Below are 13,048 nucleotides of genomic sequence, written 5' to 3' on the forward strand. Positions count from 1 at the left end.
CTTCATGACAGTGTTTGGCCGAAGCGGGAATACTCCACGACGTCCTACAACAAATTCCGTATTTTTTCAACCGAAACTGGCCGAGAAAAAACGTGTTGCATTACTTATATAACGCTCCTCATATGATATCTTTACAACAAACCATCTATTCCACTCAGTTGCTCTTCGAAGTCCTTTGCCGTCAGCCGGCCGGAATGGCTGAGCGGTCTAGGTGCTTCAGTCTGGACCCACGCGACCGCTACGATCGCAGGTTCGAATCCTACCTCGGGTATGGATGTGTGTGATGTCCTTAGGTTAGTTAGGTTTAAGTAGTTCTAAGTTCTAGGGGACTGATGACCTCAGATGTTAAGTCCCATAGTGCTCAGAGCCATTTGAACCATTTCTTTGCCGTCAGCAAATCTCGAAATTTTGATTTCTTCTCACTGGACTTAAATCCCTTTCCAAACTCTTCCCTGGATTCCTTCACAGTTTGTTCCACGTGCACCTTCAATAACATTAGGGATAGGCTACAATCTCCTCCAACTCTCTTCTCAACTATTACTTCCCTTTCGTGTCTTTGAGTCTTGTTTAACTGCAGTCTGGTTTCTGAACAATATGTAGATAACTTTTCACTCCCTTCAATTTATCCCTGCTATCCTCAAAATTTCAAAGAAAATTGTCCAACCAACGTTGTCAAAAGCTTCCTCTAAATCCAGAAATGAAATTAACGTGGGTTTGCTCTTTTTTACCCTCTTTTCCACGGTAAATGGTAGGCATAATATTGTCACGCGTGATCTTACTTTCCTCCCGAATCCAAAATGATCTTTCCGGACTCTGTCAGTATTTTGCAACCACGTTTCATTAAACTGAATGTTCAGTAATATGCACACCAGTCAGAACCAGCCTTTTTTTTTTTGAACTGCAATTTTAATATTCTTCTTGAATGTCTGAGGATATTTTGCCTGTCTCACAGATCTTGCACATGAGGTGGAATAGTTTTGTCGAGGCTCACTCTCCAACGATCTAAATAATTATGTAGGAATGTCGCCCACACTAGGGGGCTTCTTTCGAAAGGCTTTTCTCTGGTCTGTCAAATTCTTCTCTAAATTTCATACCTCTCATCCCATCTTCGTCTACTTCCTGATCACTTTCTACAATATTATCTTGATGTTTACTTCCCTTCTAAAGCTCCTCTAAATATTCCTTTCGCCTTTCACATTCTCCTTTTTTTTCTTAATACTGGTTTGCCAATTGAGCTCCTGATATTCATACAACTGCGTTCCTTTTCTCCAAAGGTTTCTTTTATTTTCCCAGAGGCGGCATCTGTCTTGCAACCTTGCACGCTTCTGCAACTTTGAATTTGTCATCTGGGCATATCTGCTTAGGAGTATTATGTCCATAAATCGTTGTGCTTTCCTCGATAGTTCCAGCAAAGTATTCCCGATTAAATTCACACTAGAACTATTTCAGCTTCAGCTTCAGTACTGTGATTGGTATTATTCTCCGTTGTGCCGATAGCATGTCCGCAACACCATCAATAAACTAAATCTTTCCAACGCTTCGTGATTCCACGCACTCGCAAATCATTAGCAACCTACTCAGCATCTCATCAAACAATGTTATTTCACTGTCCATGACGGTTGTTCCCTTCACTTCACTGTATAGATTAATCACTCCCACAATGTTTATTTCGTCCAGTTCGATCAAAATTTGTTGTCCCATAATAGCTCACGTGCGATGAAATTTTGCTTTTATTTTTTATTTTTTCAAATGCATCCTAGACGGACAATTTGTCCATGGTAGCCACACCTACATACACTGCATATTGTCTTTTGTGCTGGTAAGCCTTCCACCACAAATTACAGGCAACACATAAAAGCTGTAGTGTGTTCTTGAAATTTCGAAGTGAGGCGCTTACCGTTCCGTCCTTAACTTTACTTCCTTATATGTTATCTTTCTCTTTCCTGTAAATCTACAGTATTTAAACTTGCCAAGCACTTACTGAACTGTTAAACGTGTTTTGTCCCTCAGTGAACAGCCCGAAAACGGCTTTGATAATAATACTCTCGAGATAGTCATCCTTGAAAAGTCTTCGCACATTATAGTCTCCTCAACGAAACAGCCGTATACCTGTCACAGCCAAATCACTTTACCAAAGCAGACGAAGTTTTCGAGAGCTTCTTATTCGCTAACAACAATTTATCCATTTTAGTGGCTGTTGAGCTCCCGGCGGCCGGAGTGGTCGAGCGGTTCCAGGCGCTACAGTCTGGAACCGCGCGACCGCTACGGTCGCAGGTTCGAATCTTGCCTCGGGCATGGATGTGTGTGATGTCCTTAGGTTTAAGTAGTTATAAGTTCTAGGGGACTGATGACCTCAGAAGTTAAGTCCTATAGTGCTCAGAACACATTTCGGGCTTTCACACACTTTCAATTAGAGTGATACATATTTTAGGCTTCAGTCAGTACATGGTTACAACATCGACAAAAAACTGGTCGCTGTAGTTGACTTTCTACCCTGCTTGTTGTTATTCCGATTCTAACACTTACCGGATGTGGCACAAACTCTTCTTTACTTCTAATTAGCAAAAAATAGGACAATATCTGCCATGTTGCCCACTGCCTGTAATTTCTAGCAGTTACAAGTTTCGTTATTAAGAAACTGTTATTATTTATAGAAGCCTCGATTAAAGTCCAATGTTTCCTACTCCACTGGCGAATTTCTTGACGGAACTAATAGACGAACAAATTATTAATAATCCACATAATGTGTGGTTTATACAATATACGACTTTTTTTACATCGCAGATGTAGAAAAATGACCTCCTTCTCCCCCTCCTCTCTTTGGCAAGTAACTGAAAATAGATATCGTTCTAGACTCAAAATTTTTTTGTACTTAATCCTGCTATTGGTTCTATTAACAGAGTTAATTTATTTCTGCACGTTCATGAACGGACATTTAAAAAGATTTGTATGATGAGGACGGTAGTGTCAAGAAGCTCCTGATAAATTGACGTCGGGCGGGATGTTGGTGCGCGGAGGGGGGGGGGGGGGGGGGGCAGCAGCAGCATACCACATAATAGCTTTCCTTTCCTCTCCTATCAGTTGAGCTGCAAACCAGCCATAAGCTGTAGTTTACCCACAGTTTTTAAATATCGATAATTTATATGCAATAATATACGTATAATTAACACACTTTGATACATAAAATATTTTACATTTTTGTGATTTGTAAAATTCAATTTCAATGCTAGGCTAAAAAACGCAGAATGCCCTGAGATTTTATGAACCTCCTTAAATTCCCTAAGGTTTCCTTGATTTTTTTTTTCAGATAAAATGTAATTCCCCGATAATTGCAGGTATTCCAGAAGAATATTCACCCTGCTTTTCGAATCTTAAAATTTTACCTTTGCAAATAAACGATGCCATATTTTCTCGTTTAATTTTTATGTCTTCATCTGTGCCCTACCGAGCAATATAAAGTGTGAGATCTATCTTAATTGTTCGTCCACGTTGCATCAAAGAGACAGCGATCAGAACTCCTGGTGTACTGGAAGTGAAAGGCGTGCGGTGTGCGGGCGAGGGCTGCATTGTGCATTCCCGGGATGAAGAGCCGGGAGCAGGTAGGCGCGCACTCCTCTACCCTCTGTCTCAGGCCTCTACCTGGAACGTGTTTTCGCATAACTGCCTGTCCCGTTAGCTTACTGTATCGAGCGGGTATTTTTCGCTCATTCCAGGAAACGCGTCACTCCCGGCACACTTGAGGTGCCGCTGCAACAGCTCACGTTAGAAGCGCACCGCTTCTTGCAGAAATACTCGACACGTGGAAATACGAGTATGTAACTGAAACACAGACTTACCTTGGATTAACGTGACCCAACCACAGTTCAGAAATACTTTTAAAATTCACTGCTAGGAGATAATAGAAGCAGGGGTTGAGAAAATTGGCTTCAACATCAGTTACATATATTTTTTTTACATTACCAATATATTTAGAGTGTGACATTTTTGTATCCTGTGCAGACTGGTGGAATTAAGGTCGATCCAAGTCACGGAACAGAACAGAACAGAACGTGGAACTAAATGTTCCACTGTACATCTTAAATGGAAGTATTCACCCTGAGCAACAACGGTACGGAATGGGATCTCACCGTCACTGTCAAGTATTCTCTGTAATCAACTTCCGTCGATGATACCGACAGGAGATAGTGACGTGGAAGGTAATCTATACTCTTCACGATCACCAATATTGCTGCAGCGGTTTTTTAAACATTTATTTCATTGCTTGCTTTGATTTCTTCACAAATTACGAAGCCGGCATGAGAACTCTATGCATTTTTCTTACGTGTTTTTTGCCACAAAAGGGCCCAAATACCTGAAAGTGAAAAGATTCAGGCTTTATAGTTACTGGTCGAAGAAAACGCCTATTGGTGCATTAATAACTACATAATCAGATGAAAAAGAGTTTGTTGTAAAACTGCTTCATCGGTGAAAAAGTCTACCTGTTTATGGTGAAAAATATAGTTTTTCGGCATCATTTGGTGACTACAAAGAAAAGCAGATGCATAGAATAAAGTAATAACGTGCTATTTAATTCTTTCTAAATACTGTCTGATGCGTTTGTTATGTACGTATCTTGTCCAGCAAATAAATATTGATGTTTTCAAATGTTTGTACCAGTGGTCGTCAACCTGCGGTTCGAATCAAGTGATCGTGGGGCCCGAGGTTCTCAGTCGTATTTCACAATAATATGCTTCTAGCAACTAACAGCAGAATCCAAAAACGTCAACTAGCGTTAAGTGTTTCGGAAAGTGTATTTTTCTTGCTCAGTAACAAGCAAAAATACAGAGACAGCAATACTTTAAAATGAGATTAATTTTAAATCACATTTGTAAATTCGGCCGTAAGCTAAGTAAAGTTTGCCGCTTATGTCAAGGGAAGAGAGGTATGTAGTGCGGCCACTGCAGAATTAACGTAAGTGAGATGGAGAATATTTTATTCTTTGTTTAAATGTGGTGCATGGAATAAAATTAAGGCTGTTGTAATAAAATGCAATGAGTAAAAAAATTGACATTTCAAACATTTAGTAAACATTTGTGATCACGTCTCATACTGCAATTACTTTTAGTAATTAATGTAACACACTTATTCATGTAGGTTACCAATTAATAGTAAACCAATAGCGGGAGCTGTGGTAAAGTGGCCAAGACGAGAAACGTGGCAACTGCATATTTTTTGTCCTGAACACTGCTGCTGCCTGCCGAGAAGCCGTCAGACTATAATGCGATTAAAATTACTTAATAATTGACACTTCACGCGTTGGAACTGGTTTTCTCCCGTCAAAGCGCTCAATATCACTCCCGAACCGTTCGCTGCTGCAAACCACCACACCATTTACTTCACTTCTAATTCCTTGACCGGCTTTCTTTCTTGACGTGTTTGGATCCCGAATTCTGGGTCTGGCCCGTTTATTTAGTATTTCATCACGCGTGTTAACCACACCAAACACACACACACACACACACACACACACACACAACACAACGACGCTATCGACATACAAACAGCAATAACCAAACACTACTGGAGACTCCCGCACAAGACACGATTCGGCGTCATTTACAGTTATTATAACCACAGAGATCGGCTTACATTAGACAAGCTTCGCTCGACATTGCGTGAAGCCGAATTTTTGAAGTCTACCGATTAATCGTTGTGACTGGGACACCAGCGTTTTGCAATGCGATGCCCTAGCGTAGTGGTTAGCATATAAACTACACGTGTAAAAGGTCGAAGGCTCTTGTCCCGTCAAATGCCACCGATTTTTCTTTTATTTTTTCTTTATCTAATCAAAAGTCTTTATCGTTTTTATTCAATTACTCGGTTTAAATGTATTTTTTTAAATTTCTATTACTTTACTGCATCATTTTTATCACCGTATTAACTTTTTCATTTGCTCTTATTTTTCTTCCTACCACTCTTTTTTCTTTTAGAATGTGCTTGTGTCGCCTGTAACGTACAAGTGCCAACCGGGACTGCCCATCGGTTGGTAACGCGGCTGGCTTCCCGTGTAGCCAGTGTGAGGATAGTTTCAGGTAACCAATAACAGCGAGAAATTACATTTTGCTTTTGCCGCTAAAACTGAAATTTTGCTGCGGGAAATGGCAAAGCAAACAAATATATCATGACATTTTTCTGCCTTGAATTTACTCGTAGACGTTAGCCTTAAACGCCAGTGATCATGGTTTTAGTTCTGTCGCAGAGTGTTCATCGCTGCTTTCTCGGATACGCTGCACATCCCGAGGTTGTGGTTAGATTAGGACGTGAGTTTAAATTCAACGCTATAAAACCCATCGACTGCCACAGTTTAGTCATTGGTCACTTAAAATCTATTGTCGACAGACGTCCGCCTGCTTAGCTGAGTGGTAACGTGCTTGCTTACCATGCAGCGGGCCCGGTTTCGATTGCCGGCCGGGGTGGGGATGTACTCCCCTCGTGGACTGGGTGTTGTCCTCATCATCATTTCATCTGTATCACCGGCGCGCAAGTCGTCTAAAGTGGCGTCGACTGAAATAAGACTCGCACTCGGTGGGCGAAGTTCCCCGAATGGGGCCTCCCGGCCAACAATGCCATACGATGATTTCATTTCAGTTGTTGACAGAGCATCTGCTATTGCCGGCCGGGGTGGCCGAGCGGTTCTAGGCGCTACAGTCTGGAACCGCGCGACCGCTACGGTCGCAGGTTCGAATCCTCCCTTGGGCATGGATGTGTGTGTTGTCCTTAGGTTAGTTAGGTTTAAGTAGTTCTAAGTTTTAGGGGACTGATGAACTCAGAAGTTAAGTCCCATAGTGCTCAGAGCCATTTGAATCATCTCCTATTTCCGTCATATCTCGTGGCGGGCACTCCCAACATTTCTCTGTGCTACACATTAACAGCATTCTTGAAGTGACCTTCAGTGTTTGCGTGTCGCTTGTAATACAGCGGTATCCAACAGTGGATGTTCCATCGCTTTAGCGGCGAGTGACAGACACCAACTATCAAGTAAATACAGGGTGTTACAAAAAGGTACGGCCAAACTTTCAGGAAACATTCCTCACACACAAATAAAGAAAATATGTTATGTGGACATGTGTCCGGAAACGCTTAATTTCCATGTTAGAGCACATTTTAGTTTCGTCAGTATGTACTGTACTTCCGCGATTCACCGCCATGATTTCATACGGGATACTCTACCTGTGCTGCTAGAACATGTGCCTTTACAAGTACGACACAACATGAGGTTCATGCACGATGAAGCTCCTGCACATTTCAGTCGAAGTGTTCGTACGCTTCTCAACAACAGATTCGGTGACAGATGGATTGGTAGAGGCGGACCAATTCCGTGGCCTCCACGCTCTCCTGACCTCAACCCTCTTGACTTTCATTTATGGGGGCATTTGAAACCTCATGTCTACGCAACCCCGGTATCGAATGTAGAGACTCTTCGTGCTCGTATAGTGGACGGCTGTGATACAATACGGCAATCTCCAGGGCTGCATCAGCGCATCAAGGATTCCATGCGACGGAGGGTGGATGCATGTATTCTCGCTAACGGAGGACATTTTGAACATTTCCTGCAAAAAAGTGTTTGAAGTCACGCTGGTACGTTCTGTTGCTGTGTGTTTCCATTCCATGATTAATGTGATTTGAAGAGAAGTAATAAAATGAGTTCTAACATGGAAAGTAAGCGTTTCCGGACACATGTGCACATAACATATTTTCTTTCTTTGTGTGTGAGGAATGTTTCCTGAAAGTTTGGACGTACCTTTTTGTAACACCTTGTAAACATTGAGGTGACAAGTCACGGGATGGTGATATGCACATGTACAGTATCGCTTACACAAGGTATAAAAGGGCAGTGGCGGGGCTGCCACTTGCACTCAGGTGATTCGTGTGAAGAGGTTTCCGGCGCCATTATGACCGCACGACGGGAATTAACAGACTTTGAACCCGGAATGGTAGTTTGAGCAAGACGCATGGGACATTTCGGAAATCGTTACGGAATTCAGTATTCCGAGATCCACAGTGTCAAGAGTGTGTCGAGAATACCAAATTTCAAGTATTACCTCTCGTCACGGACAACGCTGTGGCCAAGGGCCTTCATTTAACGACTGAGAGCAGAGGCGTTTTCGTAGAGTTGTTAGTGCTAAGAACTATAGTTCTTATATACACCGCCATTGTTGTCGTGATACTGTCAGAAGAAGCTTGTTCCGGAATATTTTAGTAAAAGCTTTTTGTGAGTCGTCACCTGTAAGGTAAGTCATTTACTGTATTCTTATTACCTCATCTGTATGTAGAGTAATAATATTTTTACAATATCGATGTTTAACCAACGTCTTTTGGGCTTCGGCCATGTTGTTTATTGCAGTTTGACAGTTTCTTTTGTGGATCATTACCGCAAACATGAGGTCCGATCGGGGTAAGTGGCCGCGCCACTCGTCGGTAAAAAGAGGAAAAGGTGTTCATCCCAGAGTTAGTTACTTTCAAAAAACAAGCGTCATACAACAGATAAAACTGACTTCTAAACCCTTTTATAAACATTCCATTCTATCCATTTGTGAAAATTTTAAATTAATTTACATTATTCAAAACCATCTCTTTTCTGTTGCATTTGGCCTAATAGAAAAGGACGATTGAAAACGGTCTGCTGCAGCCGCTTGGTATTCTTTCAGATACTCGGACGTGGAGATAAAATGTACATTCAAAATGTGTAAGCCGTAAGCTTATATCAATAACAGTGGTGGGGAAAATTGAAAATTTGTGGTAAGGTCTTATGGGACCAAACTGCAGAGGTCATCGGTCCCTAAGCCACATACCCTTGCCCAAGGGAGGACTCGAGCCTCCGACGGGGGCAGCCGGGGAAAATTGAATTTCTCTTTGAGTGGCTGCTTTAACCGCCCCCCCCCCCCTCCTCCACTTACCATGCGGTCCGAGGTGTCGCTCCACAATGTCAATATTGGCTTTTAAGCAAAACCGTTTGATGACCAGTGGTGTGTACGATCATTTCCCTTCGTTCAGTTTCCAGCAGTGCGTAGAATTCAACATTTGTCAGGGATGCTAGTTAGCAATTTTTCGTTTACTGTTAGTAAAATCTATAATTCTTGTTACTACTTTGTTGCTGATACCTCTTGTGAGGTCCCTTACAATCCCTCTTTCGCCGTTCAGTACTTATCCGTACGATAAGAAGTTATGCTCAATTTTATGTCTAGCGTGAACACAGCACCATTTCACGATGCTGTACATTTCCGTGATGGTCCGTTGAGGTTTTTTATGAATCCTCCTTCCTAAAGCTGTTAGTTCACAATACAGTGTCACAAGCGGTTAGCTAACAATAAAATCTTAAAAGTGAAAGGAGACACAAAAGAGTAGACGTAGAAGTGAATTTCTACACGTGATTTTCGTGAACAACACTTATTTTAAATGACGTAATATCTACTCTATCACGCAACCATCGTACATAAACTACAATAGCCAACCAAATAAACTGTAACAAACTAACCATGGCAGCCATATTGAACCACCTGAGACTCCCACAGCAACTAGAAACATAAACCAACAAAACAGAATGTAGTGGTCACATAATAACAGAGTTCCCTGGGAAAAGAGAGGGGGAGGGAGAGAGAGAGAAAGAGGAATTTATTTTTGTGAAATATATTTGTCAGGAACTTAAACATAAAAGTCAATTTATTTAAGGTTTCGCGGAAAACGTAATTCTTGCACTATAATCATAGAATGCCTATGCAGTTGAACGCATACAGTATGGTCTCATATGTTTCAAAATACCATGTTTGTATGCAATCACCCTTTCACTCATCTCACACGTCTTTACGGAATACAATACACATTGAGACGACAAAAGTTATCCGAGTCGAGGGGCATGAAAGGGAAGCAGTGGTTGGGAAAGGAGTGAGACAGGTTTGTAGCCTCTCCCCGATGTTATTCAATCTGTATATTGAGCATACAGTAAAGGAAACAAAAGAAAAATTCGGAGTAGGTATTAAAATTCATGGAGAAGAAGTAAAAACTTTGAGGTTCGCCGATGACATTGTAATTCTGTCAGAGACAACAAAGGACTTGGAAGAGCAGTTGAACGGAATGGACAGTGTCTTGAAAGGAGGATATAAGATGAACATCAACAAAAGCAAAACGAGGATAATGGAATGTAGTCAAATTAAATCGGGTGATGCTGAGGGAATTAGATTAGGAAATGAGACACTTAGAGTAGTAAAGGAGTTTTGCTATTTAGGGAGTAAAATAACTGATGATGGTCGAAGTAGAGAGGATATAAAATGTAGACTGGCAATGGCAAGGAAATCGTTTCTGAAGAAGAGAAATTTGTTAACATCGAGTATAGATTTAAGTGTCAGGAAGTCGTTTCTGAAAGTATTTGTATGGAGTGTAGCCATGTATGGAAGTGAAACATGGACGATAACTAGTATGGACAAGAAGAGAACAGAAGCTTTCGAAATGTGGTGCTACAGAAAAATGCTGAAGATAAGGTGGGTAGATCACGTAACTAATGAGGAGGTATTGAATAGGATTGGGGAGAAGAGACGTTTGTGGCACAACTTGACTAGAAGAAGGGATCGGTTGGTAGGACATGTTTTGAGGCATCAAGGGATCACAAATTTAGCATTGGAGGGCAGCGTGGAGGGTAAAAATCGTAGAGGGAGACCAAGAGATCAATACACTAAGTAGATTCAGAAGGATGTAGGTTGCAGTAGGTACTGGGAGATGATGAAGCTTGCACAGGATAGAGTAGCATGGAGAGCTGCATCAAACCAGTCTCAGGACTGAAGACCACAGCAGCTGCACGGGTGCGTACATCGTAACGAAGACACAGGCACTGCGATAGTAGAATATACGAGGTGCATTCAAGTTCTAAGGCCTCCGATTTTTTTCTCCGGACTGGAAAGAGATAGAAACATGCGCATTATTTTAAAATGAGGCCGCGTTCATTGTCAATACGTCCCAGAGATGGCAGCACCGTACGGCAGATGGAATTTTACCGCCAGCGGCGAGAATGAGAACTGTTTTAAATACTTAAAATGGCGACGTATTCCTTACTTGAACAGCGTGCAATCATTCGTTTTCTGAATTTGCGTGGTGTGAAACCAATTGAAATTCATCGACAGTTGAAGGAGACATGTGGTGATGGAGTTATGGATGTGTCGAAAGTGCGTTCGTGGCTGCGACAACAAAACGAAACAACCTCGTGCTCACACAAGCCGGTCTGACGACATGATCGAGAAAGTGGAGACAATTGTTTTGGGGGATCGCCGAATGACTGTTGAACAGATCGCCTCCAGAGTTGGCATTTCTGTGGGTTCTGTGCACACAATCCTGCATGATGACCTGAAAATGCGAAAAGTGTCATCCAGGTGGGTGCTACGAATGCTGACGGACAACCACATGGCTGCCTGTGTGGCATGTTGCCGAGCAATGTTGACGCGCAGCGTCAGCATGAATGGGACTTTCTTTTCGTCGGTTGTGACAATGGATGAGACGTGGATGCCATTTTTCAATCCAGAAACAAAGCGCCAGTCAGATCAATGGAAGCACACAGATTCACCGCCACCAAAAAAATTTCGGGTAACCGCCAGTGCTGAAAAAATTGAGGTGTCCATGTTCTAGGACAGCGAGGGCGTAATCCTTACCCATTGCGTTACAAAGGGCACTACGGTAACAGGTGCATCCTACGAAAATGTTTTGAAGAACAAATTCCTTCCTGCACTGCCACAAAAACGTCCGGGAAGGGCTGCGCCTTTGCTGTTTCACCAAGACAACGCACCCGCACATCGAGCTAACGTTACGCAACAGTTTCTTCGTGATAACAACTTTGAAGTGATTCCTCATGCTCCCTACTCACCTGACCTGGCTCCTAGTGACTTTTTTGGCTTTTTCCAACAATGAAAGACACTCTCCGTGGCCGCACATTCACCAGCTGTGCTGCTATTGCCTCAGCGATTTTCCAGTGGTCAAAACAGACTCCTAAAGAAGCCTTCGCCGCTGCCATGGAATCATGGCGTCAGCGTTGTGAAAAATGTGTACGCCTGCAGGGCGATTACGTCGAGAAGTAACGCCAGTTTCATCGATTTCGGGTGAGTAGTTAATTAGAAAAAAAATCGGAGGCCTTAGAACTTGAATGTACCTCGTAATAGAACTAAGTTGTTCTTAAACTGAAAAAAGGTATGAAATGAGCAGTACCGAAAATGGACACAGGAAAGATGAAGCTGAAGTATTTTGCGGGCCAGTTATTAATATTTATCGGAAACTATAGTTATAGGTGTAACATTGAGTAATTGGAGGAACACTGACAGCAACGACTCAAACTGGGCGCAATAGGCAGTATGATGCACCAGTTCAATCCCGACGTCTATGACGAGGTCCATCTTTGAAACCACGACACCATGCAGCGCGGTATACATGGTCCCAAGAACATGCCGAATGGGCCGCTCAGGATTGGCATCACGTTCTCTTCATCGATGAGTGTCGAATATGCCTCCAACCAGACAATCGTCGGAGACGTGTTTGGAGGCAACCTGGTCAGGCTGAACGCCTTAGACACACTGTTCAGCGAGTGCAGCAAGATGGAGGTTCCCTGCAGTTTTGGGGTGGCATTATGTGGGGCTGACGTACGCCGCTGGTGGAAGGCGCCGTAACGGCTGTACGATACGTGAATGCCATAATCCGACCGATAGTGCAACCTTATCGGCAGCATATTGGCGAGGCATTCAGCTTCATGGACGAAAAATCACGCCCCATCGTGCACATCTTGTGAATGACTTCCTTCAGGATAACGACATCGCTCGGCTAGAGTGGCCAGTATGTTCTCCAGACATCAACCCTATCGAATGTGCCTGGGATAGACTGAAAAGGGGTGTTTATGGACGATGTGGCCCACCAACCACTCTGAGGGATCTTCGCCGAATCTCCGTTGAGGAGTGGGACAATCTGGACCAACAGTGCTCTGATGAACTTGGGGATAGTATGCCACGACGATTTCAGCAATGCATCAACGCAAGACGACGTG

This window comes from Schistocerca nitens, chromosome 2, assembly GCF_023898315.1.
Source record: "Schistocerca nitens isolate TAMUIC-IGC-003100 chromosome 2, iqSchNite1.1, whole genome shotgun sequence".
NCBI lineage: Eukaryota > Metazoa > Arthropoda > Insecta > Orthoptera > Acrididae > Schistocerca > Schistocerca nitens.